General features: G+C 35.3%; 1 protein-coding gene across 1 annotated transcript in view; it reads right to left on the minus strand.

Annotated features, from left to right (window-relative positions):
• RAP2A (RAP2A, member of RAS oncogene family) overlaps positions 1-26,945 on the minus strand; it is a 36,165-nt gene that overhangs the window by 7,685 nt on the left and 1,535 nt on the right. The gene's annotated exons all lie outside the window — the stretch shown is intronic.

The raw sequence follows: 26,945 nt of genomic DNA on the forward strand, positions 1-26,945 counted from the left end.
GGAGAGCAGAAAAGCATTTCCAAACAGTGGGCACTTGGGAGAAAATACTGGCCCCTGTGGAGAAGGCATCCTAAGAAGGTTTTGGGTTGGGGTGACAGAATAGGGTCCCAAATGAAGGTAACATTTGGAGAAATCTGGATCCTTCTTAAGAAAGATGGGTGAGAAGTTGAAGGGAAAGAAGCCAAGCCCCGTGTTGACAGTAGATGACTGCACTGCACAAGGAAACTGGTGTGGCTATATGTTGTAGCAATATGGTGGGTTTAAAAAAAAAAAACAAACAAACAGACTAGGACTGCAGTCCCAGAACTGCCTCTAGCTAGTACTGTGAATTTAGAAGATTAACCTAATCTTGGTTTCCTGAGTTTCTTAAAGCATAAAATGAGCTGGACTGGGTAATTCCTAAGATGCTCTGAAGTTAAAAATCAGAACAGACATGGTGGGTCACACCCACAATCAACACATATTATTGGCTAGGTTAATTGCTGAGTGCTTAGAATAACGCCTAATCAACACATATTACTGACTAGGTTAATTGCTGAGTGTTCTAAGAATAACGTCCAACAGGCTGGTCTTTAAGAGATATCAAAGTGCACATCAGGAATAAAGCCAAAAATGTTGGGAGAAATCTCATGAGATCTCATGGGGCCAAAACACAACCAGGAGGTTTCACGTCCACAAGTACAGCAGCTATTGCCAGCATGCTCTGACTCAACAGCAGAACTCAAAAATGCACTCATGACCTAAGCAGTTCCATTTCACAGACAACATTGTTCAAACACAAATATCTGGGATGGCTTAAACTACGTGAATACTGAAGCCTATACTGAATACTGCCTGATGTGACATAAATAGCTAGTAATAATCAATGCATCATGTATGCATCCACTCAACACATGTTTATATGCTAAGTGCTAGCCACCATTCTAGGCACTTACATCTATGGACAAAGCAAATAAAGATCTGTAATCTCACAGTGCTCACAGTCTAGCAGAGGACAGAGATATCAACAATAAATGTAAGTCAATTCTAGGTTTACAAGAAAAGTTTTAAGTGCAATGGAAAAAAGATGAGGATCGGGCAGTGAGTGTGGAGCACAGGTGTCACGATTTTAAATAAGATGATCACAGGCCTCGTTGGGAAAGTGGCCTATAAATAAAGATGGGAAGGGTCTCAGGGAGGCTGCTCCCCGCCATGCAGGTTCTAGGGGAAGAGCATTCTCAGCAGGACATGCCCTAGACCATGCCTGAGCCAGCAAGCACATGCCTGTTGGTGCAGGGACCAGCTGTGGGATCCATCTCTACAGCCTCCTGCAGGACTCTGGCAGTGGAAGAAATGTTCATTTGAGGATAGACTTCAGGAATTTGGGTGCCAAAAGTGGCCTTAGAAGACAAATCTGGCACTTAAGAGAGAATAACTTAGAGGGCTGACTCTATTATTTAGGAAGATGAAGCACTTTGTTAGTGAGTGATGACAATGACTTTCATGTTCTAATTTCATTTTCAGTTTTGTGGGTTGGCTTCATTTTCCTCCTTTTCTACACACATCATTTGGACATGAAGCTAAAGATGCAAAATGCTAAGACTTTCAATGTACGTGGTATTGTTAACCTGATCATGAGGAAGATGCCATCTTGCCTACATCTTAAACATCAGCAGATGTCTCAGCAACCTCATTATATCTTCCTTGAAATTTCCTTTAAGGGCATGACCAGGTCAGACAGTGACTGATGCAGCTCAGTAATTTTATTTCTGTGTATAGAGTGTGGACAAACACTTTTTTATTGACAAGAATTTCCATACTGTTGACTGTATTCATGAACATGATTACAAATGTATAAATAAATTAAACTAGTTATTTTAAGCAGCTCTGCTTAATGGATTAATGAAACATCAGAAATACTGGCTGTAGCATCAGTTAGCTGTAGAATGTTAATGGGCTTCTTAGTGAGACAGCTTTGTAAAATATCAATAATTCAAAAGCATTTGATGTGTTGTATCAAGTTTATTTTCCTTTCTCCTTTCTTGTAACTGTCCTGATATGTGTGTATGTATACGTATATGTATTTTATTCTGGTGGTGTCTGAACCTGGCTGATCATCAAAACAACTTGAGAATTTTTTTTAAAGGTAGTGATTTCTGGGCCCTATTCCAGAGCTAGTTAATCTAAATCTGTGGGATCAGGACCCAAGAGTCTATTAAAATATGTAATACGTCTGTATCTATAAGCTCCGAAGATGGCTTCTGAAGTTCAGCAGGGTTTAGGAATCACTGGCCTAATCTACTACTTTGCAACCCCAAACAATATTCTATGTGTATGGTTTATGGTTCCGTATGTGGCAAGTCCAGACTCAATTCTTTCTTCCCTTCATGTATTCACCAATAACACACTGTAGACAGGTAACACTACTGTCAGTTCTGTAACTGTACTTTTGAGGCTGCTGCACTGCAGCATATTAAAAGAAGGTCATACATCATGTGAATTTTAACATGCTGTTATCTTCTTAGTGATAAGCAGGTTGAAATATAATTCTCTTTGAATTCAGACATAAGAATCAGAAAGACTTTTCTAAGTCCCCTCATTTAACTTTTTACCCAATGTTAAAATCATCTACCAAGAGAGTCCCAAGGCAAAACGTCAAAAAAACTGATGCTTCTATTACTTCCACGATAAATTTACCAAATGGCTTTGTAGCTTATGTCTGAACATTTTTAGTGACGTGAAACTCATACCTAAAGGCAACCCATTCTGTTCTGTCAGTTCTGTTAAATGTTTTTAAAAGTCAAGAGTTTAAAAGTTTACCTGTATATAAGGAACTGTGTTCTTCTCATAGATTCTAGTTCTTTTACCCTTTAGAATGTAGAAATCTTTTCCCCGAAATGAATATAGGTCCCTTCTACTCTTGTTCAAATTAAGTAAGTCATGATTAAAAAAAAAAAAAATGCCTGGCAATACTTTATAGGAAACGGAAAACCCCATTTTTAAATTCCTAATCTCTGTGAGAATAATCACTTTAACTACTTTGATGTCTATCCTTCCAAATTATTTTCCTATATATATATATCTCAATAGAAGTATAGCTATAAACTTTTATAAAAGGAGATTATACCAATTATATTTAGTAGTCTCAATTTCCACTTATTATAGAGCTTCCCATTTTAATAAATAATATGTATCATATTAATGGCTGGGTAGTATTCTATTTTATAGAATCTATATTGTAATTTAATTATCTGTCCTACATTAGTGCATATGAAGGCCCCGCCCCCATTTTTAGCTAACATAAACAGCAATCTGATGAACTATACCTAGAAGTGTGATTTCCATCTCAAAAGGTGTGAAGAATGTATATATTACATAATATATATATCACATATGTGTTTATATCTATATCTTTTGTATACCCTTTGAGCCAGAAAAAGCATATTCCTAGGTTAGTTCATCAAATTGCCATGTAAACTCAGACACACACAGTTTCAGTGAATATCCAGAAATTTATACTGAAACCAATAGTGCTTGAGAGTGCCTGTGTCCCTATCCTCAGGATTGATATTTTTAATCTTTTAATAATGTGTTATGGGAGTTTTGAAGAAAGAGAACTGTTTCGGTTAGGACTCTAAGGCTTCTACCACAGCTTGCTAGCATGAAACATCAATATTGCTTGTAAAGATGAAAAACAAGAGCTAAGTAAGGCTGCCCTCTTCCTCCAACCTGACTTGTTTTGAAGCGACTAGATATTTCATTTTAAAAGGACATTACTGGTAATTTAGCTTGAATAATGAAAGAAAACCAGTCCTTGGTTCTGATACTCTCTTGGTTTCAGAATGCATACTGAAGATGAACAGAGAGAAATGTGTAAATATCATGTAAAAAGTAGGGAGAGTAATGATACCAAGAAGATATTCAAAGCTATTAGGAATTGCTCAATCAATAAAATAATCTGCTTTCATAGAAACTGAGTGTTGATATATCAGAACAGATTCCTAATACTTTGATTGTGATGCACCCATTGATAATGGAAATGCAACTCAGACCATTTTAAATGTTTTATTAAAAAAGCACTTGAGGACTTCTATTGTGGCCAGGATAGCATAAGCCCATTAGAGCCCCTATCTCCTGCTGATTACAGATAAAAACTCAGAACAAAATAAAAAAAAAAAAAAAAAAAAAAAAAAAAAAAAAAAAAAAAAGATTACCAAAGAACTCTCTACTAAAGACAAAAAAGCAGTATGGGAAAGAGAACCAACACCTGAAGAAAGAGACCGACATGCAAGTGAGCTTCCTGGTTTTCCCTTCTTTTTTCTTGTGTCCTTGAGCTGAGGGTGGGCACTCAGTGGTGCACACAGACAACCGAACTCTGGGAGACAGTCTTTAACCAGAAGATCAAAGTAAAGGGGGCCCTCTGAGCTTGAGTATGAGTGTGGGCTGAAAACCCTCACTTGTTTTTTTCCTTCTTATTTCACAGCTCACCTAGAGTGAGTGATAGCAGTGCTGGGGCAGTAGGCAGTGCCAGTAGCTAAAACTTCATTAGAAATCTGTCTGACTAGAGAAACTGGGAAAAGAGCACCGTAAGTCCTCAAGAGGGTAGGAGAAATCCCTAGTGTATTTCCTTCTCTTTTTCTCTTCCCATTTTACTAGAAAGATGATCCCAATTCCAAGAACCGTGTGGCAGTGCAGAAAGCTAAAACTTTGAAACGTCATGTTTCTGGCCAGACCAAAAATGGGCTCTTGTAGTCTAAAGAATACAGGAGGAATCCCAGATATCCTTCCAGAGAGGAGAAAGCTAGAGAAAATTATTCCCTAATTCTGTGTATGAATCAACATTAGCTAATATGAACTGTGTATGAGTGGGAAGACTCAGGGCAGTGTAACAAAGGTTAAACAACTGAACTACAAGTTAAACCACTACCTGTGTTTCCGACTAGCCACTGAGTGGTGTATACACAAGACAGCATAGGTAAAGGCTTTGAAAATTGAACTGACATTAGAATCATCTTCCAAACAAGGAGAAAGTTTGTAGTTTGAACCTCGTGGGTTGGCTATCAGCAACAAGGAAAAAAGAAATCTACATTCTCCAGAGGATTGTAATAGGACCCAGAGACTAAGCAACATAATACTAAAAATACCTGACACAATATAAAATTACCAAACATGCAAAGACCCAGAAAAACTAATTCTCAAGGGTAAAAACTATCAATAAATGTCATATGACCTAGATGCTGAAATTATCAGACTTTAAAGAAGCAATTATAATCATACTCTATGAGGTAAAGGTAAACACTCTAGAAATGAACAGAAAAATAAAATGCTCTCAAAGTATAATAAAAAAAGAACCACATGAAAATTTTGGAACTGAAAATTATATCTGAGATAAAATATTCACTGGATGAGAAGATTGTACATGGCAGAATCAGTGAACTTAAAAACAGATCAACAGAAACAATCTAATTTAAAGAAAAAAGATTGAAAAAATCAAGCTACCAATGACCTTCTTCACAGAACTGGAAAAAACCACCTTAAACTTCATATGGAACCAAAAGAGACCCCACATAGCCAAGTCAATTCTAAGCAAAAAAAAAAAAAAAAAAAACAAAACCAAAAAACAAACCAGGAAGCATCACACTACTGGACTTCAAACTATATACTACAAGGCTACAAGGCTACAGTAATCAAAACAACATGGTACTGGTACCAAAACAGAGATACAGACCAATGGAACAGAACAGAGGACTCAGAGGCAACACCACACATCTGCAACCATCCAATCTTTGACAAACCTGACAAAAACAAGCAATGGGGAAAGGAGTCCTGTTTAATAAATGGGTGTTGGGAAAACTAGATAGTCATGTGCAGAAAGCAGAAACTGGACCCCTTCCTGACACCTTACACTAAAATTAACTCCAGATGGATTAAAGACTTAAACATAAGACCTAACACCATAAAAACCCTAGAAGAAAATCTAGGCAAAACCATTCAGGACATAGGTGTAGGCAAGGACTTCATGACCAAAACACCAAAAGCATTGGCAACAAAAGCCAAAATGGACAAATGGGACCTAATCAAACTCCACAGCGTCTGCACGGCAAAAGAAACAGTCATTAGAGTGAATCGGCAACCAATAGAATGGGAAAAAATTTTTGCAATCTACCCATCTGACAAAGAGCTGATATCCAGAATTTACAAAGAACTAAAACAGATTTACAAGACAAAAACAAGCCCATTCAAAAGTGGGCAAAGGATATGAACAGACACTTTACAAAAGAAGACATACACAAGGCCAACAAACATAGGAAAAAATGCTCATCATTACTGGTCATTAGAGAAATGCAAATCAAAACTACATTGAGATACCACCTCACGCCAGTTAGAATGGCGATCATTAAAAAATCTGGAGACAACAGATGCTGGAGAGGATGTGGAGAAATAAATAAGAACACTTTTACACTGTTGGTGGAAGTGTAAATTAGTTTAACCATTGTGGAAGACAGTGTGGCGATTCCTCAAGGACCTGGACATAGAAATTCCATTTGACCCAGCAATCCCATTACTGGGTATATATCCAAAGGATTATAAATTGTTCTACTATAAGGACACATGCACACGAATGTTCATTGCAGCACTGTTTACAATAGCAAAGACCTGGAACCAACCCAAATGCCCATTGATGATAGACGGGACAGGGAAAATGTGGCACATATACACCATGGAATACTATGCAGCCATCAAAAACGATGAGTTTGTGTCCTTTATAGGGACACAGATGAACCTGGAAACCATCATTCTCAGTAAACTGACACAAGAACAGAAAATCAAACACCATATGTTACATCAAACACCACATATTACATCAAACACCACATGTTCTCACTCATAGGTGGGTGTTGAACAATGAGAACACATGGACACAGGGAGGGGAGCATCACACACTGGGGTCTGAAATAGGGGAGGGACAGCAGGGGGTGGGGAGTTGGGGAGAGATAGCATGGGGAGAAATGCCAGATATAGGTGATGGGGAGGAAGGCAGCATATCACACTGTATGTGTCTACCTATGCAATAATCTTGCATGTTCTTCACATGTACTGCAGAACCTAAAATGCAATTAAAAAATTGAGAAAAAAAAAAAGAAAAAAGAAATGAGCAGAACTATGTTAAGGCACAGTAAAATCAAATCATTTAAAACTAGAGATAAAGATAAAATCTTGAAAGCAGCCAAAGAAAACAAATGCATTACATATCAGAGAACAAACAAAATGATTGAAAATTTCTCATCAGAAACCACAGATGCCAGAAGATAGTAGAACAATTTTTACAATACTAAATGAAAAAACCAAAAGACCCTGTCAGCACAGAATACTGTATCAGCAAAATATCCTTCACAACTAAAGGAAAACAACATTCTCAAGTGAAGGAAAGCTAAGAAAATTTATCACTAGCAAATCTATTGTAAAAGAAATACTATAGAAAATTCCTTGGGCTGAAGGAAAATGGTATCAAAGCAATCTTGCAATTTTAGAAATGATGAAAGAAAAACAGAAATAGTAAATACTATGTAAATATAAGATTATTTTTTCCTCAGTTCTTTACAATATGTATAAACATACAAAAAAATTATGACACGGTCCTCTTGGGGGTTTTGATATAGTAGACGTAACACATACAAAAATTCTGGAAAGCAGAGACCTACATGGTTATAAGCTCTTTACATTTTACTCTAAGTAGTACAATACAAACTCTAAGTAGACTGTGAAAGGTTAGATATTTATATTGTAATACCTAGAACAACCATTTTAAAAAACCTTAAAGGACAACAGATAAAGTGGAATGCAACAAATTATACATAATCCAAAAGAAGGCAGAAGGGGGGAAAAGAAAAAAAGCAAGTGAAAAAATAGAAAACAAGCAGTAAAATGGTGGGCCTAATTGTAGCATATTAGCAATCACACTAAATGTAAATTTAAACACATGCATAAAAAGATTTTCAGACTGAATTTATAAAAAAAAGACCTATATGTATGTTATCAAGAGGAAATCCACTTTAAACACAATAAATAAAAGTAAAAGTATAGAAAAAGATATGCCATGTAAACATTAACCAAATTAGAGTTCATTAAAATTAGAATTTTTGCTCTGTGAAAGACTTGAGAGGATAAAAGGACAAACTACAGACTCGGAGAAACTTTTCAAAACATCTGACAAAAGACTAGTATCTAGAAAATATAAAGATCTCTCAAAACTCAACAGTAAAAACAAACTATCCAATTAGAAAATGGACAAAAGCCATGAATAGACATTTCACTGAAGAGGATGTAGATGGCAAATAGGCACTTGAAAAGATGTAAACATCATTTGCTATTATCATAATGGCTAAAATAAAAAATAGTGACAACACCAAAATGCCGATGAGGATGCAAAGAAACCAGATACATTGCTGCTGGAATGTAAAATTAGCTATTTTAGAGAAGAGTATGGCAGCATAAAATTAACCATGTAATTATCATGAGTGAAAAACTGCACCCTTGGGCATTTAACCCAGAAAAAGACTTAATGATCACATAAAAACCTGTACACAAATGTTTATGGGTAAAAATCAGAAGCAACAATGATGTCCTTCTTCAAGTAAATGGTTAAACAAACTGCAGTAAATCTGTATAAGTAATACTACTCAGCAATAATAAGGAATGACCTGTGATACACACCACACCTTGGATGAATCTCCAGGGAATCTGGCTGAGTGAAAAGGGTCAAATCCCAACAGGTTACATACTGTATGATTTCACTTAATATAACATTCTTGAAGTGGCAAAATTATAGAAAAGAGAAAAGACCAATGGTTGACAGGGACTAAGGATGGGGAAGGGGAATGGAGGGAAGGAGAGGAGTAATTGTGACTATAAGGCAACATGGGAGATCCTGTAGCAATGGAAATGTTCTGTATCAAGGTCAATATTCTGTTTGTGATATTGTACTACAGTTTTGCAAGATGTTGCCCCACTGGGGAGAACCGGGTAAACAGTACATGGAATTGATCATTTCATAAAACTGCATATGAATCTGTAATTATAAAAGGCTAATTTAAAAATTACATATATAATTTATGCTCTATAATCAAAATGATTAAAGGAATATTTAAGTACAAAAAAGGAAACTTTAAGTACAATTAAGTTCCCAGACAGTACAAAAGGCAAAGAAAAAAAGACCAAACAAAAACTATAAACATAACTTATAAAGAGTTTTAAAATGTAAGGGTTATGGATACCAGGTTAATCTACACATAGAATTCAAACATATTAGAATTAGAAAACAATTAGAAAATCATTTAAAACAAACCATTTACAGTAGCACCAAATAACAGCAAATACTGAAAATAATCTAATCAAAGATGTAAAAGACCTTTACAACAAAAATTACAAAACAGTACCTATAGAAATATAAAAATAATAAATAAATTGAAAGATATATGATATTTACTGACTGGAAGATACAATATTATTAACACATAATTTCTCCACAAATTGACTTATGGATTCCATGCAATCCCAATCAAAATGCCCGAAGGTTGGGGGGTGTGTGTGTGTGTGTGTGTGTGTGTGTGTGTGTATATGTGTGTGACTGATTCTTGAAAATGTAAAGGATTCTACAGAAATGCAGAATACCTAGAAGAGCCAAAGCAAATCTGAAGAACAAAGCTGGAGGTTTAGACATCAGATATCAATACTTACTGTAAAGCTACAAAAATTAAGACTGTGGTTTAGGCATAAGAAGGGAGAAATGCAAAAATAGGACAGAATAGAGAGCTCAGAAACAGACTCACACAGATAGATCTGCCTGACTTATGACAAAGGTACACCTACAGTTCACTGGGGAAATGGTCCTCTATATAAATGATGCTGGGTTAACTGAACAGCTATCTGCAAAACAAAACAAACAAATCCCTTTACCCCCTATCTCATGCCACCCGTACAAACTAATTAGAGATGGATCACACAACTGAAGTTAGGTTATAATACTTCTAGAAGTATGCAAAATGGATCTTCAGAACCTCGAGGTAAAGAAAGATACATTAAACAGGCCACAAAAAGGAACTAACCATAAAAAGATTTTAAAAATTTGAGTTCATTAAAATTAATAATTTATGCTCATTAAAAGAAACTAGGCGAGTGAAAATGTAAGTCAAAGACTGGGGAAAAGTATGTGCAATACATCCAATAAAGAACTTGTATCTAGAATGTATAAAGAATTTCTACAAACTATGAAAAAAGATAATCCAATGCTTAAAATGGCAAAAGATCTGCCTGGGTATTTCTCCAAAGAAAATATCCAAATGGCCAGAAAGCATATGAAAAGGTACTCCACATCATTATGTACCAAGAAAACAAAGACGAAAATCACAATGAGATTCCTAGAATCCTATCAGACTGGCTAAAATTAAAAAGACTGACATGATCAAATGTTAGTCAGAAAGTGGAATAATTGTAACTCTTGCTAATTAAAAGAGTAACCAGTTGATTACAACTACTTTGAAAAATCAGTTGGTAGTATACATTAGTACTGAACAAATGTACTTACGATCCAATAATACTACATCAAGAGAAAGTACACACATATTCATCAAAAGATATATACTAGAATGTTCTTAGTAGCGCCATTCAGAATAACCCCCACCTAGAAACCATCCAGATGCCCCAACAACAGAACAAATAATGAATTCCTGGTATATTCATGCAAGGGGCATCCTGCACCTCAATTAGAGAGAATTAACTACTGCTCCATGCAACAACACAGATGAATCCCACAGACGATGCTGAATGATGGAAGCCAGAAGTTCAATACTAGACATGACTCATTTGTGGTGGTATCTGAGTATGAAAGTGGCTGAAATGGAACATGAGGCAGCCTGCTTTGTTGCCTGAAATGTCTGTTCATCTGGGATTTGGTTACATGGTGTACACATCGCAGCTGTATACCTACAATTTGTGCACTTTATTGCATAAAAGTTATACCTCAATTAAAGAAAAATCATTAATAAATAATTTCCTCATTAAAACAGCAAAAGTAAAATAATCGTCAGGACAAATTGCATGTACATGCATGTTGGTTATGTGTTTACATCATGGAAGGCATATCATTAAGTGAGTTTATTACTCAGCAGAATATCACTAACCAATTTTAAGCTTCTGTATAATGCACTGCTTAATTTATTTCCAAAACTGGCTAAAGACCGAAAGCATTAATGAATATTAACACTGAAATACAACATGTTATTAGAAATAAAACAATAATTCTAAATATTTTCTTCACTATTAGATCTATATATTGCATCCAACTGACCACAGTGCTCTTTGGGCATATCAAGATGTCATAGTACCTCAAAAAATCCATGTTAAGGAAAAGGAATATAGTAATAACTACATTTAATCTGGCTTTTTATTTGAAATGGAGATTATCCATTATAAAGTGCCAGTAATGTGTTATTGTGAGGAAGTGTTTGCAACTGGAAGCCCCAAACCTTATCATTTAGAAACCAAATGCAAAAAACCTATCTGAATAAACCAATTGATTTTTATTTTTTAAAACTTAATATCCAAGTCATCCAAAATAAGGTAGAGGAAAGTTGCTGCTGATCTATATTTGATACTCGAATGTGTAGCTAGAATGTAGATTTTCATCACAAATATATCATTTAAAAATCTGTCAACGAAGCATGTTTTTTACATAATTTAAACAGTAAGGAAAACTCAATCTTGGGCAAATAAATGGAGAACGCATAGCTTTCATCTATCAAAGAAGAAGAGGCATTCAGACACACAACATCCAGTTCTTCTTTAGTGAGAAGTGAAATCTGAAACCTGTGCATTAAAAAACAGGCCTGACTATTATACTTGAAAAGATTAAATTGAGTCAATTACTCAGGAATAGGCAAGTTATTTGAACTGCTACCTAAATTTACATCTGGATTAAATTATAGTATATATATTTCAGCACCCCTTCATTTTCAGAATATTTGGCAAAATGTTTATGAATGAAAATTGAATACACAAAGTTCAATTACGACTACTGTTTTTAAAGCTACCTCTGAATGAAGAAGATTTAAATAAAGATGCCTCAGAGCTATGAAGAGCTAAGATTTTTAGGAACTTTTAAGTTATGAACAGAAGAGTATTTATCCTGGGAGATTTTTCTATTGTTATAATAAGACCTTAGAATATTTCTCATTTCTGAATCACTCAGTACACATAATACTAAATTTAAAAAACCCAAAACACAGGATCGCTGTAATACAGCTTTCTAGAAAACTCAGGTGATGAGACCAACAGAATTAGCATTTCTTCTCCCCAGCAATAAACAACTCAGAAGAGGGAAGAGGAGCACATTCATTATTCATGGCATGTTGTAACTGGTTGGTTCAACTGGCATGAGATTGACTGGTGATGTCTATTAAAAAGGTCTTTTCACCTGAACCAGGAGAAATAACATGTGACATGGAAAAAAACAATGAAACAAATGCACAACGAAGAGAAGAGCTGAAAACTATCATTGTTGGCAGAGGTTATGGTCCTCAACAGCAGCCAGTGGAGAATGAAGAGTTGCATTTTGTCAGGGTTCAAGCCAACACTGAAATGAGAGAACTCAGAAACATAAGAATTCACTGTGGGGCAGGGAAAGGGAGAGTGGATGGTAAGCAACAGAGTGTTCAATAGTCTTTTAGCATGAGATATAATGAGAAGCTGTAACAACAGTTCTAGTCCAGTAGTGATTACAGGGATGGACAGAGCAGGAATTACCGGATATGAGGAAATCTGTCCCATCATTTTTACTCCCACTACAAAAACCCTTTCATTTCCAAAATAACTCATACTTGAGATACTGCAACAGTCTCCTACCTGGTCTCACCTCCAATGTCTCACCCTTCTACTCTCTCCTATGCTACTTCCATAATAATTATCTTAAAACACTGGCTTTTCAGTCATTCCCCAACCACTATCCTATAAAAATGTGCAGTGGATCTACAATGACTAAAGGACTATCGTAAGCAGACAAGGAGGGTTTCCAGGGTTTACAATAATTTCATCAACTTGAGCAATCAGCCTCTTATACAGCCTCCTGCCCTGCAGCCTGAGTGGAATGTGGTCACCTTGTTGGTCTAAACTATCTCCTGAAAGACCCCTGCAACTTACCATGCTAAAGTCCTCACCGTGGGAGGAGCTACAGTTTCATTAGCATAACATGCGACCTATGTGCTGGCGTGATGGCTCACTGCATCTGTGCATCTGGGATCCCTTCCCCATATTCAAGGTTGCACCCTTCTCCCCTCTCCATTGCCCTGTAAAACCCTCCTGTCACTTTTCCTTAGGGAGGCACTGCCTTGGAGAATCCGCCCAGTGTCCTACTTACCAGCACCAAGTAATAAAACTCGTATTGATCAAAACCTACATTCTCATGGGGAGTTCTTTGTTACTTATCAAGTGAATGAACCTGGGTTTTTTTGGGGTAAATAATTTATAGATTAACAGTCCAGGCCAACCGCAATTTGGTCACTGGCAAAAATTAAGATGAAGTGTACCACAAGGGAGAGAGAAAGCGAGCTGGATCTAGGCTAGAGGACCTAGAAGTTAAGTCCCAGTTCTGCCTCCTTGGATACGTCATGAGCTTCCTGAGCCTCAGGTTCCTTATTTGCGAAACAGAAATATTAATACTGATACTTAGGCGTTACATTAATGAAGATGATAGTGATGACTTTACTAACAGCTAGCATCTGCAGGGGGCTTAGTGTGTGTTAAGACACCACACTAAGCCGTTTACGTGAATTAATCAGGTACTGTGGACACTGTAAAATACAACAGAAATGAGAAGTATCCTTTTCTAAGTTCTCTCAAATTGTCTGTTAGTAAAGCAGTTCTAGAACCTTAATGGTGATATAGAATCTTGTGGTGATATAACTGCAAAAATGTAGAAAAACTGTTATTTAGTGTTTTATCTCCTATCTCTGGCTTCCATTCCTCTGGCCAAGGATGGCCAAAACTAATCATCTAGTCTGAAAACCATTAATTCTTGTAGAAAAGATTTGAGAAAAACAGGATAGATACCTTTCCCTGTAATGTCTAATACCTTCTTTTCCAAACAGAAGTAGGTTTCTTCATTCTATTCATCTTCCTGCTGTAAATACTGCTAAGTCAAGTCACTAGCTGTAAACCATGGCTCTGAAGGCCTAGTTAAGACAAGGTGGGATAATAAAAAAAGAAAAAAACCAACAACGCTGAGTAGTATAAGGAGTTGGGAGCTAAAGTCTTGTTTTTGCCTGAAGCCAGCTGTGCTACCTTTGAAGTTACATCTGGGACCTGAGGAATGCAAAGGCCATGAATGTTTTATATACAGCTGCATCCCCAGTGCTGGAATCAGTTCTTGACGCTTACAGACACACAAAGTAGAATGAGATAATGAAGTGATGGGTTTCAAATCTGACAGTTTTTTCATGTAGTCCTTAGTGTCTGGAGTAACAAAAATGTCATGAAATCAATGCAAACATGTCCATGGCCACAAGGCTAAAAACGCATTTTTGGATGTACACTATCTAAAATGCTTTATTATTTTTCTTTATCATGCCTTGCATTAAACACTGGAAGACTTCAATTGATCTGATGCACAAGGGGTCTCCAGAGATCTGAGGGCTGGAGGGAAACTGTCAAAATACAGAACACAGGAATCTTATAAATTCAACAAGTATTTACTAGCTATTTTCTGTGTCAGCGCTGGATATCAAAGTTGAAGCAGAGCACCACCAAATAATGGACTCTTTGTTAACAGAAATTAGATGGTATAGATCAACTACTTTTATAAACAATACACCCTGTGAGTAGAGTGAAGGGGTAGGAGGCAATACAGACTATAAGTATAAACAGGTGTAAAGGGCACATACATACATTTGGATTTTCTGCTGAAAGTAAGCCTAATACACTATATTCTTAATAAAATTAAATGCGATCTTCAAAGTATAGTTAGTCATGCATGCATTGGAGTGGTCAAATGACATTGGGCAGATCAATTGCAAGGGCAATTGGTAGGTGCTCCATATATTTGCCACATTTTAAGAGTTTATTCAATCATCTTCAATAAATATATTTTTAAGATCTTCACAAGGAAACCCAAAGGATCAACAGTACTCTTACCAAAATAATTTCTAAAATAACATGTTTACCTAAAAATGTGTTATTGTTCCAGATAACTACTGCTACATAAAACTATCCCAAAACTTAGGAGCTTAAAATAACCATTTTACTATATTGCATGATGCCGTGGGTCAAGAATTTGGGCAGAACTCAGCTGGGCAGTTCTTCTGCTTTACATCATATTGACTGGGGTCACTCAGAAGTCTTTAGTTATAGTGGACAGGGCTGGGCTGGAGAGTCAAAGATGGTATCACCTGAGACCTGGAATGCTGGGATGAATGGCTAGAAGGGAACTCCCTCCTCCTTTCAATGTAGCCTCCAGGCCTCTCTGTCAATTTTCTAGCAGCATAGCTGGACTTCCTATGTGGTAGCTCAGGGCTTCAAGAAACCAAGGTGGCTTCTGTTAGCCTTCTCAGAGATTAGGCCCCAAATTGGCTTAGTGTCACTTCCACCATATTGTACTGATCAACGCAGTAACAGGTCAGCACAGACTCAAAGAAAGAGGAAACATCCTACTTCTCAATGAAGTTGTGTCAAAGAATCTGCCGTCATCTTTAATCAAGAACATTTAGTAAAAAAGATGTCATCTTTCAAAACTGAGCAGCATCGCCAGTTCATGAGGATTTGTTTACCCAAATTAACAGAAGCAATAAAAAAGGATGCTGGCCAGGTCAAAGAAAGATACTGTTTATTTAAACAAGGCATCTCAAAATTATATGCACAAATGGGATTTGAACTGTCATGATTTAAAAAAAAAAAGAGAGAATTTGAGGTAACAGTCTATAGGGATCATAAAATTTATTGCCCACACTGAGATATGTGAGATGGAAAGGGGCACTGTAAATAAATGAACACCACGCATAGACCTGAACTCTCCCAGATAAAAGAGAAACATAGTCACCTTTGGAGAAAAGGGACTAGATTGAAGCAGTGGTACTTACTCAAAGGAAAATGGATACGTGATTGTTAAAAAGCCACTCACTGTGGCCTATAAAGAAAAGCTTCAGGACTCATTACTTAGTAGGATATGCTGATGCAAGCAACAGAATAAATTTCCTTCCCTCCATAAATGTACAAGTATTGCCTTCAATAAAACCAAATGATGTGCTCAAGGTGGCCTTAGGAATAAACATTTTCTGTCATCAAGAGTAGTCTTTTAAAATGTTCTGGGAGGCATCCTACCATAATTAAGATACTGATTTGTTTGGCAGGGATGGTAAGCACATAGCATCCTGGCTGCCTGTCTCAGGACAAATGCTGCTGGTGGATCACAGCATTCCCCTAACTGAGCCCACACCCAGCAGCTACATCTATTGAGATAATGCTCTGTTTACATCCTTCTTTAATAAAGGTAACAGCCCTCCATAACTAGTTGGCCATTTGAGAGCAAGAACAGACACAGGGTTTATGCAAACATTATAGTACTTTAATGCTAGACCATTGTAAAAAGGTTTTGTTTACTGGTATTATGCATAAATGGAATTGACCATCAAGAAGTTATTTTCTCATCTTTTGCTCTTAAAAAAATAACTAAAAATAATTAAATCTAGTTCATTCTCTGGTTAGCTTTCATGTATATATGTACGTATTTAGCTACTTAACAATAGGAATTCAGTCCTTCACTTTATCAATCAACATTACTGACTGCCAAAGTTTGAGTTGGTTCACAACATAGAAAAAGAAAGTAGTAGAGTATAAGTGGATCATTGCAGGGGGAAGAAATTATATTTTAGATATAGGAAAGATAAAAATGTACTAAATATACTGGTGTAGTGTGAATGTCTGTCTCCCGAAAATTCATAGGTTGAAATTTAATCCCCAATGGGATATAATGAAGAGGTGGGGACTTTAAGAAGTGATTCAGTCATGATGAATGGGATTAGTGCCCTTATAAAAGGAATGTGAGGGAGTCATTTTGCCCCTTACACCATGTGAAGATGCAGCAAGAGGCACCATCTGTGACACAAATTTTGCTGGTATCCTGACTTTGAATTTCCCAGCACCTAGAACTGTCAGCAATACATTTCTGTGGTTTATAAATTACACAGTCTTTGGAATTTTGTTACAGCAGCCTGAACAGACTAAGATATATACAAAAAAGGCGATTATACATAAATATGTAATTGTTGTCATTAGTCTTATAGACAAAATTCTGAATTTCCATAAGTTAAAATGAATAAAAAATTCCTTAGAAAAGGTGTCCTAATAAGAGCTATGCTTTTGGTAGAAAAATATTTTGAAGCTTAAAAATAAAATTTTCTTATCACACTGCATGTGTGTATCTATGCAACAATCTTGCATGTTCTTCACATGTACCCCAAAACCTAAAATGCAATAAAAAAAATTTTTTTAAATCAAATTTTCTTAAAAAATATATTTCTGTATGACTCAATACTGCAAAATATATACCCATTTATAGGACATTTTGGCACACCAGAAGGACAAAGATAGTATCTTGTACAATTTATTTTGCATAATGCCCAAGGCAATGCTATGCAAATGAGGTGGCTTAAATGATATTACTTGATGTTGACAGTGATCACTTTTATACAAAGACAAAACTTTTCTCAAATTGATTTATTAAAAGGCTCTGCCAAGACATTACTATATGTGGCTAGCCATAAAGATCATTAAAATTATCTTCACTCCATGCGTAAAATTTGGTATTCATAAAGAGGTCTACTATCATTATTAACTTTTTAAAAAGAGAAGTGTTAACAAATACTAATATTATATGCTGATTGCTTTCGATATCACATTTTAATATTTAAAATATGTGTATTAAAAATCATCACAATTACTCCTAAGTCACAAAAATGTATTGCCACCCTTTGTAGCCAACATGTTTATTTCTCTAGGGAAAGGCAAAGACACAAAGCACCAAGGTCTATGCTGTAAGTTCTATAACATAGTGTTAGAGCACTTAAAACACAGAGGAGAAAGCAATGGGAAAAACAAATGTTATACTGCACTAGGTATATAATTCATTTGAATATAGTAAGACAATTGAGCCTAATTCCTAAGAAGTCACCTGGAAATATATAGATAAAAGGTTGCGTTTCATTCCAATTTCTGTGGTTGTTGATGACACTTTATCATTGACATTTTAGGTTTACTATGTAAAGAGTTCATGACGTCATGAGTTACATAATACTTATATTACAGATATAATATGAGGAAATTAAAATGCAAGGAATGTCAGCTTGCTCCTAATTACATAACTAGTAAGTGCTAGAGCTTGGTGTTAATGAGATTAAAATTTGCTGTCTTCATAGATAAGAAGATGAGTATATACAATAAAATATTTGAGAATTATAATATTATATAGTATTTATAATGTTCACTGGAAACCTAAAGATGAATGAATTTCGGACCGGGGCAGTGGCTCAGGCCTGTAATCCCAGCTCTTTGGGTGGTTGAGGCAGTTAGGCCAGGAGTTTGAGACCAGCCTGGGCAAAACAGTGAGATCCCATCTCTAGAAAATTTTTTAAAAACATTACTTGGGTGTGGTGGTGCCTGCCCTATAGTCCTAACTATTCAGGTGGCTGAGGCAGAAGGGTCATTTGAGCTCAAGAATTAAGAGGCTGCAGTAAGCTATGATGGCACCATTGCACTCCAGCCTGGGCAACAGAGCAAGACTCTGTCTCTTAAAAAAAAAAAAAAAAAAAAAAAAAGACGAATTTAAAATTCTCCATCCAAATATAAAGAAAAATACTCTAAGATTTCATTTACAGAGAGAGCTGTAAAGATACTTAGTAATATGCATTGAATTATTAATATAATGTAGGATTTCCACATTTGAATTATTAATTTTTAAGGGGCAGGAAAGCATGAGAAATAACATTCCTAAATGTTTGATTTTGCAATGTTTCTCTTGGGTAACTTTTCTAAGTGATTTTAAGATATTTAGAGTTACGGTCATCATCTATTTTACTGTCTTACAGGGAAAGCTCAATCAGTGTTATCCTGGATAGATGCAGAAGGCCTCTATTTTGAGTTTTCTGAAGCTCCTCGGCAACAGTTCTAGAAATGGATCATCCCGTACTCATGTATTCAAGTCTGAATACTACCACAACCTCCCTTTCTCTGTTCTAAGTTTTCACAAGGCAAGAGTTATCTTTTATTACTAGAATGAACAAAATTACATGAGAAGTACATCTTCACATTTCTGATATGCACAACAGAAATAAATGCTTTCTCAAAAGATATGCTATATCTTTTTGTTCAGTGACTAAATGCTATCTTTCTTTGTAATACAGGTAGTACTTACTAACTCACATTGGGAAGTACTTCATTTTCATAAGCTTACACAGCATTGTTGGAAACCAGAAAAGCAGGAGAGAGAAGATAAAAATATTAAAACATTTCCATTTAGTTTTCTTAGAGTAAAATGTCCTAGGATAGCAGTTTCTAAACTATGTGTGATAAAATCAATTTGGGGGATCATGAAGAGCACTTAAAAACAATGAAATAAAATAGAAAAGAATAGAGAATGTAATACAAGCAACATGAAATGTTGATTTCAGCTAGATGTATTTATTCCTGTGTGTGCACTAAGTCACAATATAAAATGTATTTCTAACTGAGGGCCTGGTTAAGAAAATGTGAAATCCCCTGCTGAGTGGATCTACAGAAATAGAGAGATAGTTGTTAACTTTTTCCAATATTTGGCTTTTTGACAGATAATGACAATTAAAAAATAAAAATTATAAGTCATCTTATTTTTCCCTAAATACCAATTTTGGCATGTTTTAAAATCTTAAACATATTACAGAAATTAAAAAAAAAAAAAAAAAAACATCAAAAAACAAATCCCCATCTATCCAAGTATGCCAGTGAAAACATTTTAGCATTAAGGTTAAGAATGTATCACTTAAAAGTGTAGTTTACTAGCTGCAATCTATCTTAAATAGCTTATTGAGGTACTTTTCAGCAAGGTGTGATTAGAAGTACATTTCCAACTTTAAGTAACTAAATGCATTAAACTTCCAAAGACACCCAATGTTGACTAGTTATTAGGGCTCCCAAACCATAACTTCAATATAATACACTGCTGACATATGATTCAGATACCCAATAACCTCATTCAGATTCACATGCTTAAAAAAACATATTTCATAGCAGTGACCCTCAATTTAACTGACATTTATTAAAAATGAGGCTAACATAGGCTTTTGATTTTACTGGAATTTTCTTACAAGGAAAAAAAAATGATGAAAGAGTTGGTCTATTAGGTCCAATATTTCCAAAGAGGTTTCAATCATTTAAAAGTACAAAGCTAAATCTACTTAGTATTTAATACATACCATGACAAAATCTTAGATTATGTATTAGAATCTTGAAATACTGTTTTTGGCTATTTTGATTACTTTAAACTTTACTAATAATATATTTATGCTTTACTTAACATACTCAACTGAAATGCAGATGTCTACAACTACAGCATTGCCATTATTGGTATTATTCTACTAAAAGGCTGAGTTTGATCTCATAATGCAGAAAGGCATGTTTAAGAAACTAAACTTTTCTCTGTCAGGCTGAGAATAATTTTTAATGAAATGAACCACAATTGTCAAAGTAACAAATGAAATGGCAATATATAATATATGGCATATTTCCACACACCATTAAAATTTCAAGATAAATTTCCTAAATAAACACTATGTTTATACATTTCCTTTTGTAACTATTCAGTCTCCATAGTTTTACCTAGTTTGAAAGTCTACTCATATTCACACTCTTATTACTACAAAAAAATTTAGATTATTTAAAACTCTTTTTACACCATAGGCCTGAAAAAATATAAGTATGTAAGAAAACAGGTGGTAGGAATAAATGTAGAGAAACAGAAAACAGGGAAAAGTCAAAACAGAAGCAAAGAAAACCCTAGAGTAAGGCATACATCCTTTCCCAGGGGCTAAGGTTCTAAAGACAATGACTAAGAGAGAACTGCAAAGAAAAAAATACCCCTGAAAAAAAAAATCCCTTAAGCATAGTGTACTTAATTTTAGGTAAAGATCCTTGCTTAAAAATATGTACATATACATGCATAATATATACATCTTATTGTGTCATATGTAATTTCCAGAAGTTCACATACAGAAATTAAATCCCTCAAATGTACTGCTACTGAAACTTTAGCAAATAAAAAGATTCCAACTTTGTTGGCTCTTCCTGTTGGTTGTGAAATCCAGTCATTTTTCTTAGTTTCTCTACCTCTTCCTTAATGTTCAATAATTATTTAAATTATTTTGGCCCTCCCTCCATTAAAAGTAAGTATAATTATTCCTCTTATTGTAGATTTGATACCATTATCATAAAATCATAAATAGACAAAATTTTGAGTCACAGGCTGCTGATTCTTTAAGGTTCATATTAAATTTCATCCCTTCCCTCATCACCCCAGCCAGACAAAAGTGTTCCCACAGAATGTTAGAGCGGAAGACAGATCATCTCCTCCAACTCCAAACTGAGCTTTAAAAATGACAATCCTGGGGTGGCAAAAAGAAAACTATATACTGTAACCTGTAATTTTACAATGCAGCCAAAACAAAAGTTTCCTTTTCAGGAAAAGCTTTTCGGCCATAAAAAGTGATTCACTGTACGAAGTTTCAGTTATGCAAGATGAGTAAGTCCCAGAGATCTGTACAGCAATAGTACTTCTAGTTAACAATACCGGACTGTATATTTAAACATTTGCTAAGAAGACAGAACTTATGATAAGTGTTCTTATTACAAAAAATGAATGAATGAATGAATGAGTGAATGTATAGATAGAGGAGGAAGAAACTTCTGGAGGTGATGGATAGGATTACAGCATTGATTGTGGTGGTTTCACAGGTGTATGCTTATCTCTAAATTCACTGAGTTGTACACATTAAATATGTCTGGCTTTCTGTATGTCAATCATACCTCAATAAAGCGGTTTTTTTTTAAAAAAAGAAAAAATATCATGAAAAACATTGAACTCTTCAGGTCATTTTCAAAATAAATTTCAGTTTTTTGACCATCTAAATCCCTCTCATGAAAGATGAAGTGGGCATGCATAACTATTTTTCTCCTCTAATCCTGACTTACTAGTTATACTGTTTGTTTCATATTGTCAGCATTTGTAACACTAATATTCTGTTTGACAGCCACAGTTCTAACAATTCCTTAATGCTAGTTTTGTATTTAAATAGATACAGGTTTCACCATCAGTCCTTATCTTCATACCCAAATTCTTTGTTTGGATTTATGTCTGACTTTGAGGATTTAGTCATCAATTCTTTATAATATATACTTATTAATTATTAAAAAATTTTCTTACTAATTCACCAGTACCAAACAAAATAAAACAAAGTGACCCATTTGATTCTGTATCTGGGAGGCCCAGCTTTGAATTAAGTTTTGGTACTGGGGAAGTGGGTATTTGTGGAGGAAAAAACGGCAGCAGAGCTCCGGAAATTTTACTTACTTAGGACAAACATCTTTTGATGTATAATCTCATTTCAGCTCTCCAGCACCAAACTGTCCTGGGCCAAAGATCTTATGTGTAACAATTGGCAATATACTTCTATTTTAGAATAGGCTTTAATAGCTACTTATAGTAAGGGGAAAAGTTTATACAATCAGCCAGCTCATTTGAAAGTGACCACTTAAATGATATATAAAGATTAATAATAATCTTTAAAAAACAACAACTTACTCACCTTGCGGAGTATAAGTCAACCGTCTTTTTCCCAATCTTAAAACACCCCACGCCTTCTCACCTACTGCAATATAGGAAGTCTGCACTGTGTATCTTACAACTCTCGAGTTCTATTCTTGGCTATATTCATTCATTTTCTCATTTCTATTCTTAGCCATATCCATTCATTTCTGTCTCTATACTCTACCCAGTAGGTTTCATCTACTCTCCCAATCTGAACTATGCAGATGAGCCTCAGTCTTCATAGTCATACATAACCTGACCTTTCAGGCTTTATTCAAATGTTCTAATTACTTATTAGGCTGGCTATCTAGATAATTACCATCTCCAAAACTCAAATAATCTCCCCCAGCTATTCCTCCATAATCCTATTCATTCATTTCAAAGTGTCAAGGTTACTTTTGACCCTTTCCTCTTTTTCTACCACTGAGTTTGATTAATTCATTCTTTACAACATTCCTCGCATCCCTTCTTTCCTTTGCTAATTCAGGATCTTCACACTTCATATAAAAACTGGATTATCACAACATTTCTGACAATTCCTCCCGTTATAAAACAGAGTAGTCTATTACCACTAAGCCACCTATGACAATTGTGATTATAGTCCTTGACTACAGGATCAAGTCCAGAGTCTTTAAATTTCAGTAATTTAGCTTTAAAAATCTTCACCTTACCTCCCCTCACACTTCTATATAAATTCCTTGTTTTGCCAATCTGCTCTATTTAACCATCCAAAACATATATTCTATGCATTTCCTGTGCCATGTCCTCCATCTGGAATGTATCATGCTTCTTATTCTTTGAGGTTCCTATGAAACACTGCCCCAACTACAAGTATTCTCACAGAAAGTTCGAACTGAAGGAAGATCATCTCCATCTGCAAAATAAACTTTAAAAAATCATCTCCATCTATGAAATCAAAATGTTTAAGAAAACTGAGACCAAAGGACAATACAAATACTTTTCTTTCTGAACATTCATTTTTTCCAACATTTTGTTTTGTTTCCTATGTGCTAGGGGCTGTGCTAGCTCCATGGGCTTAGAGTTTTGTGAGAAAGGCTGACTACCCATAAATTATCACACAAATAATTAAATGTAGATGAGTGCTTCAAAGAAAAGGAAAAGGACAGGATATGAGTGATTGAGGGAAGAGGTGAGGCATAAAGTTAGTCTAGTAAGGGACGACAGGAAGGGGGTTACTTTGGCTTGAGAGGACATAGAAGGCTTCCCTCAGTGGGAAAAAAATCTTTTAACTTATCTATGCCTAGTGTTCCATTATTGGAACACTAAGCTTGTGGGAGTTATTTATATCTTGCTCAAGGTCATTTTCAAGGTCTGATTTTTCACACAAAAAGTTTGCAACCTCCAGCATAAATGGGCTAAGCAGGGATGAGGGTGAAAGACTGGGTAGGAATTAACTCTGCAAAAAGGTAGATTTCTACAGGCCAAAGGCAAGCCCAGAGAAAGATACTTTCAAGAATTAAGGTCTGGGTGTAGAGTAAAAGGAAGGTTGCAAGAGTTGAGACTGCACAGGCAGGGAGGGGTGAAAGCAAGCTGGGCTGTGGAAGGTCATGGTGAAGATTTCTGGACTTTAGCCTAACAGCAAACAGACTTTTATAGCACGTTCCAAGAACTTCAAATCAGGACCATGACTGATCTTGGGACGGGTAACAATAAGAAAAGTAATGACAAAACCAGAAAAAATTCTAGTTTTATTTCAACTGAAAAACATTTCCTGTATCCTTATCACTCTTCTTTCTGTGTGTCATCTCACCCAAAATCAAATTAAGAAAATAAAGCATATTAATTTACAATTATAGCCATTTTCAGTTGGTCCACTTGGCTTTGACAAGAGGTCGTATATGTATATGTAGGTGTGTACACTTACAGACACTTAAGGGAGTATGGGTCAGTTTTCTATTTCTTAAAAGTGAAACATTCCAAGTAATAGCAATCCAATGAAAAGCTCCATTCATTGTTTGGCTATGGATTAGTGCTATACTGTACCTGAAATTAAATGTTCATTCTCATGCCCTTTTCCATAAGATCCTTCATAGAGAAGATATTTCATGAGAATATCAACACCATTCTTCCAAGGATTATTTTAACCTCATTGCTTTTTAGCCTCACCTTGTTTATGCTAAGTAATTAATTCCAAAATGCAATTACAAATTTATTTCTTCTAAAATTACATTGACATCAAGGGTAAAATTTAAGGAAGATAAATGACAACATTATTAAAGAATGACAGCTAGAATTTTTTGAGCAATTTCTGTGTACTAGGTATCATTTTGGGAATCTTTAAATATATTATCTCATTTAATTCTAACAATGACTCTGGGGTGCATGCTATTCTCTATTTCATAGATAAGGAAACTGAAGCTTAGAGAAATAAGCTTAAGCACTTCCCCAAATCATATATGCCTTGGACCTGTGTTGTCCAATATGGCAGCCTGAGCTGCCATATGGACACATATGGCTACAGAGCACTTGAAATGTGACTTGTTTGAATTGAGATGTACTATGTCAAATACATACCAAACTTCAAAGACACAGTATAAAAAAGTAGAATATCTCATTAACAGTTTTTGAATACTGACATGTCAAAATGATTCTATTTTAAATACAGTGGGTTAAATAACATACATTATTAAAATTCCACGTTTATGTTATTTTTTTTAATCAGCTACTAGGAATATTAAAATTGCGTATGTGGCGCGCATTGCATCTCTATTGAAAAGTGCTGACCTAGACCTAAAGCTGAATATACTGAATTTGACAGTAGATATCAAGTTGAAAGACTGGTAAAGAAGAGACTACCAGCATTCACACAGATCTTGGTTTAAATATCCTCTCCATCAATGATGGGAAGCCAGATGCTGGAGTTAGGATGAGTAGTAGTAGTACCTAACTACTATTATATTACAAAGACACACAAATGAGGGTCCAAGAGGTTCTTACGTATACAATGGTCGAATTCTGGTGAAAAGAATGTATGACTCTACTTCAGCTGATCAATGATGTTTTTATATCAAGATTGGAGACTAGTGAGCAAAATGATATCTGGGCATGCAGAATTTTACTCTATTTTTTTCCTCTGGGTCACAGTGAAAATAAATAAATTGTTTCAATATACTAAGTTTAGACTAACCTATAACTGAGAAAAGTAATCTGCACTAAATTATAAGAAACTATAAAATTATGTGGACCATATTATCCAACAATGTTTTGCCATATTTGTTCCCTAGTCGTGTGTCAAGAAGTTAGCCATGGGTATGTGGCTTATCAGTGTATATACACATCTTCATATCTTTATGCCTATATCTAAATGTGAAGGGTGAGGCAGTTGGAGCATTTACTTAGATTATCTTTTGATGTATCTATTTGGCCTAACACTGACATGTGGCAACACTATCCTGCAGTTTGTCTGGTTTGTTTCTTTTTAATTAAGTGGTACTGGGGGAAGGGGTAATAAGTAAGGATTTAAGTCACTTAAATGTAGCCCCTTAAATGCCATCCTAAGTTTAACACCGGAATTGTTCATCTCTTAACTATAAACATTTAACTATAGGAAAATGAGACTGGAAAAGTAAAAAAGCTATCAAATTCACAAATCTTAGCAGCAGAGACCACGAAAATACCTGCTTTATTCTAGATTGGAATTTAACACAAGGATGAATAACATGCATGGTTTTAGTTCAGTTATTAAAGTGCATACTCAATTAGTTAACGGGGGGGGGGGGGAGCAATGGAGAGAGGGCCTTCTCTTTGATCTCCTATGTTGCATTATATACCCACTACTTGTAATGAATTTTTGAGCATCCCCTGGGTACACATAATTTGATCCTTGCTCTTTCAAAATAAGTGGACTCAAACTGACTGACAATGTCATTGCGTCTACAGTGCACTTACAACCATCCTTCAGAAAAGGTCTTCAGATTTAGGGTCCAGGTAGAATAAGGCAGGAAAAAAAGGACACCGAAATTATCGGCAGGCATTAACTAACAAGAACTAGATAAAACAGTAATGTGTAATTAAATAGTAATAAGAAAAATTTGCCAAAGCTTTTAACTAAGATATTTTCACATTTATA

This window comes from Saimiri boliviensis, chromosome 16 (assembly GCF_048565385.1).
Source record: "Saimiri boliviensis isolate mSaiBol1 chromosome 16, mSaiBol1.pri, whole genome shotgun sequence".
Lineage (NCBI taxonomy): Eukaryota > Metazoa > Chordata > Mammalia > Primates > Cebidae > Saimiri > Saimiri boliviensis.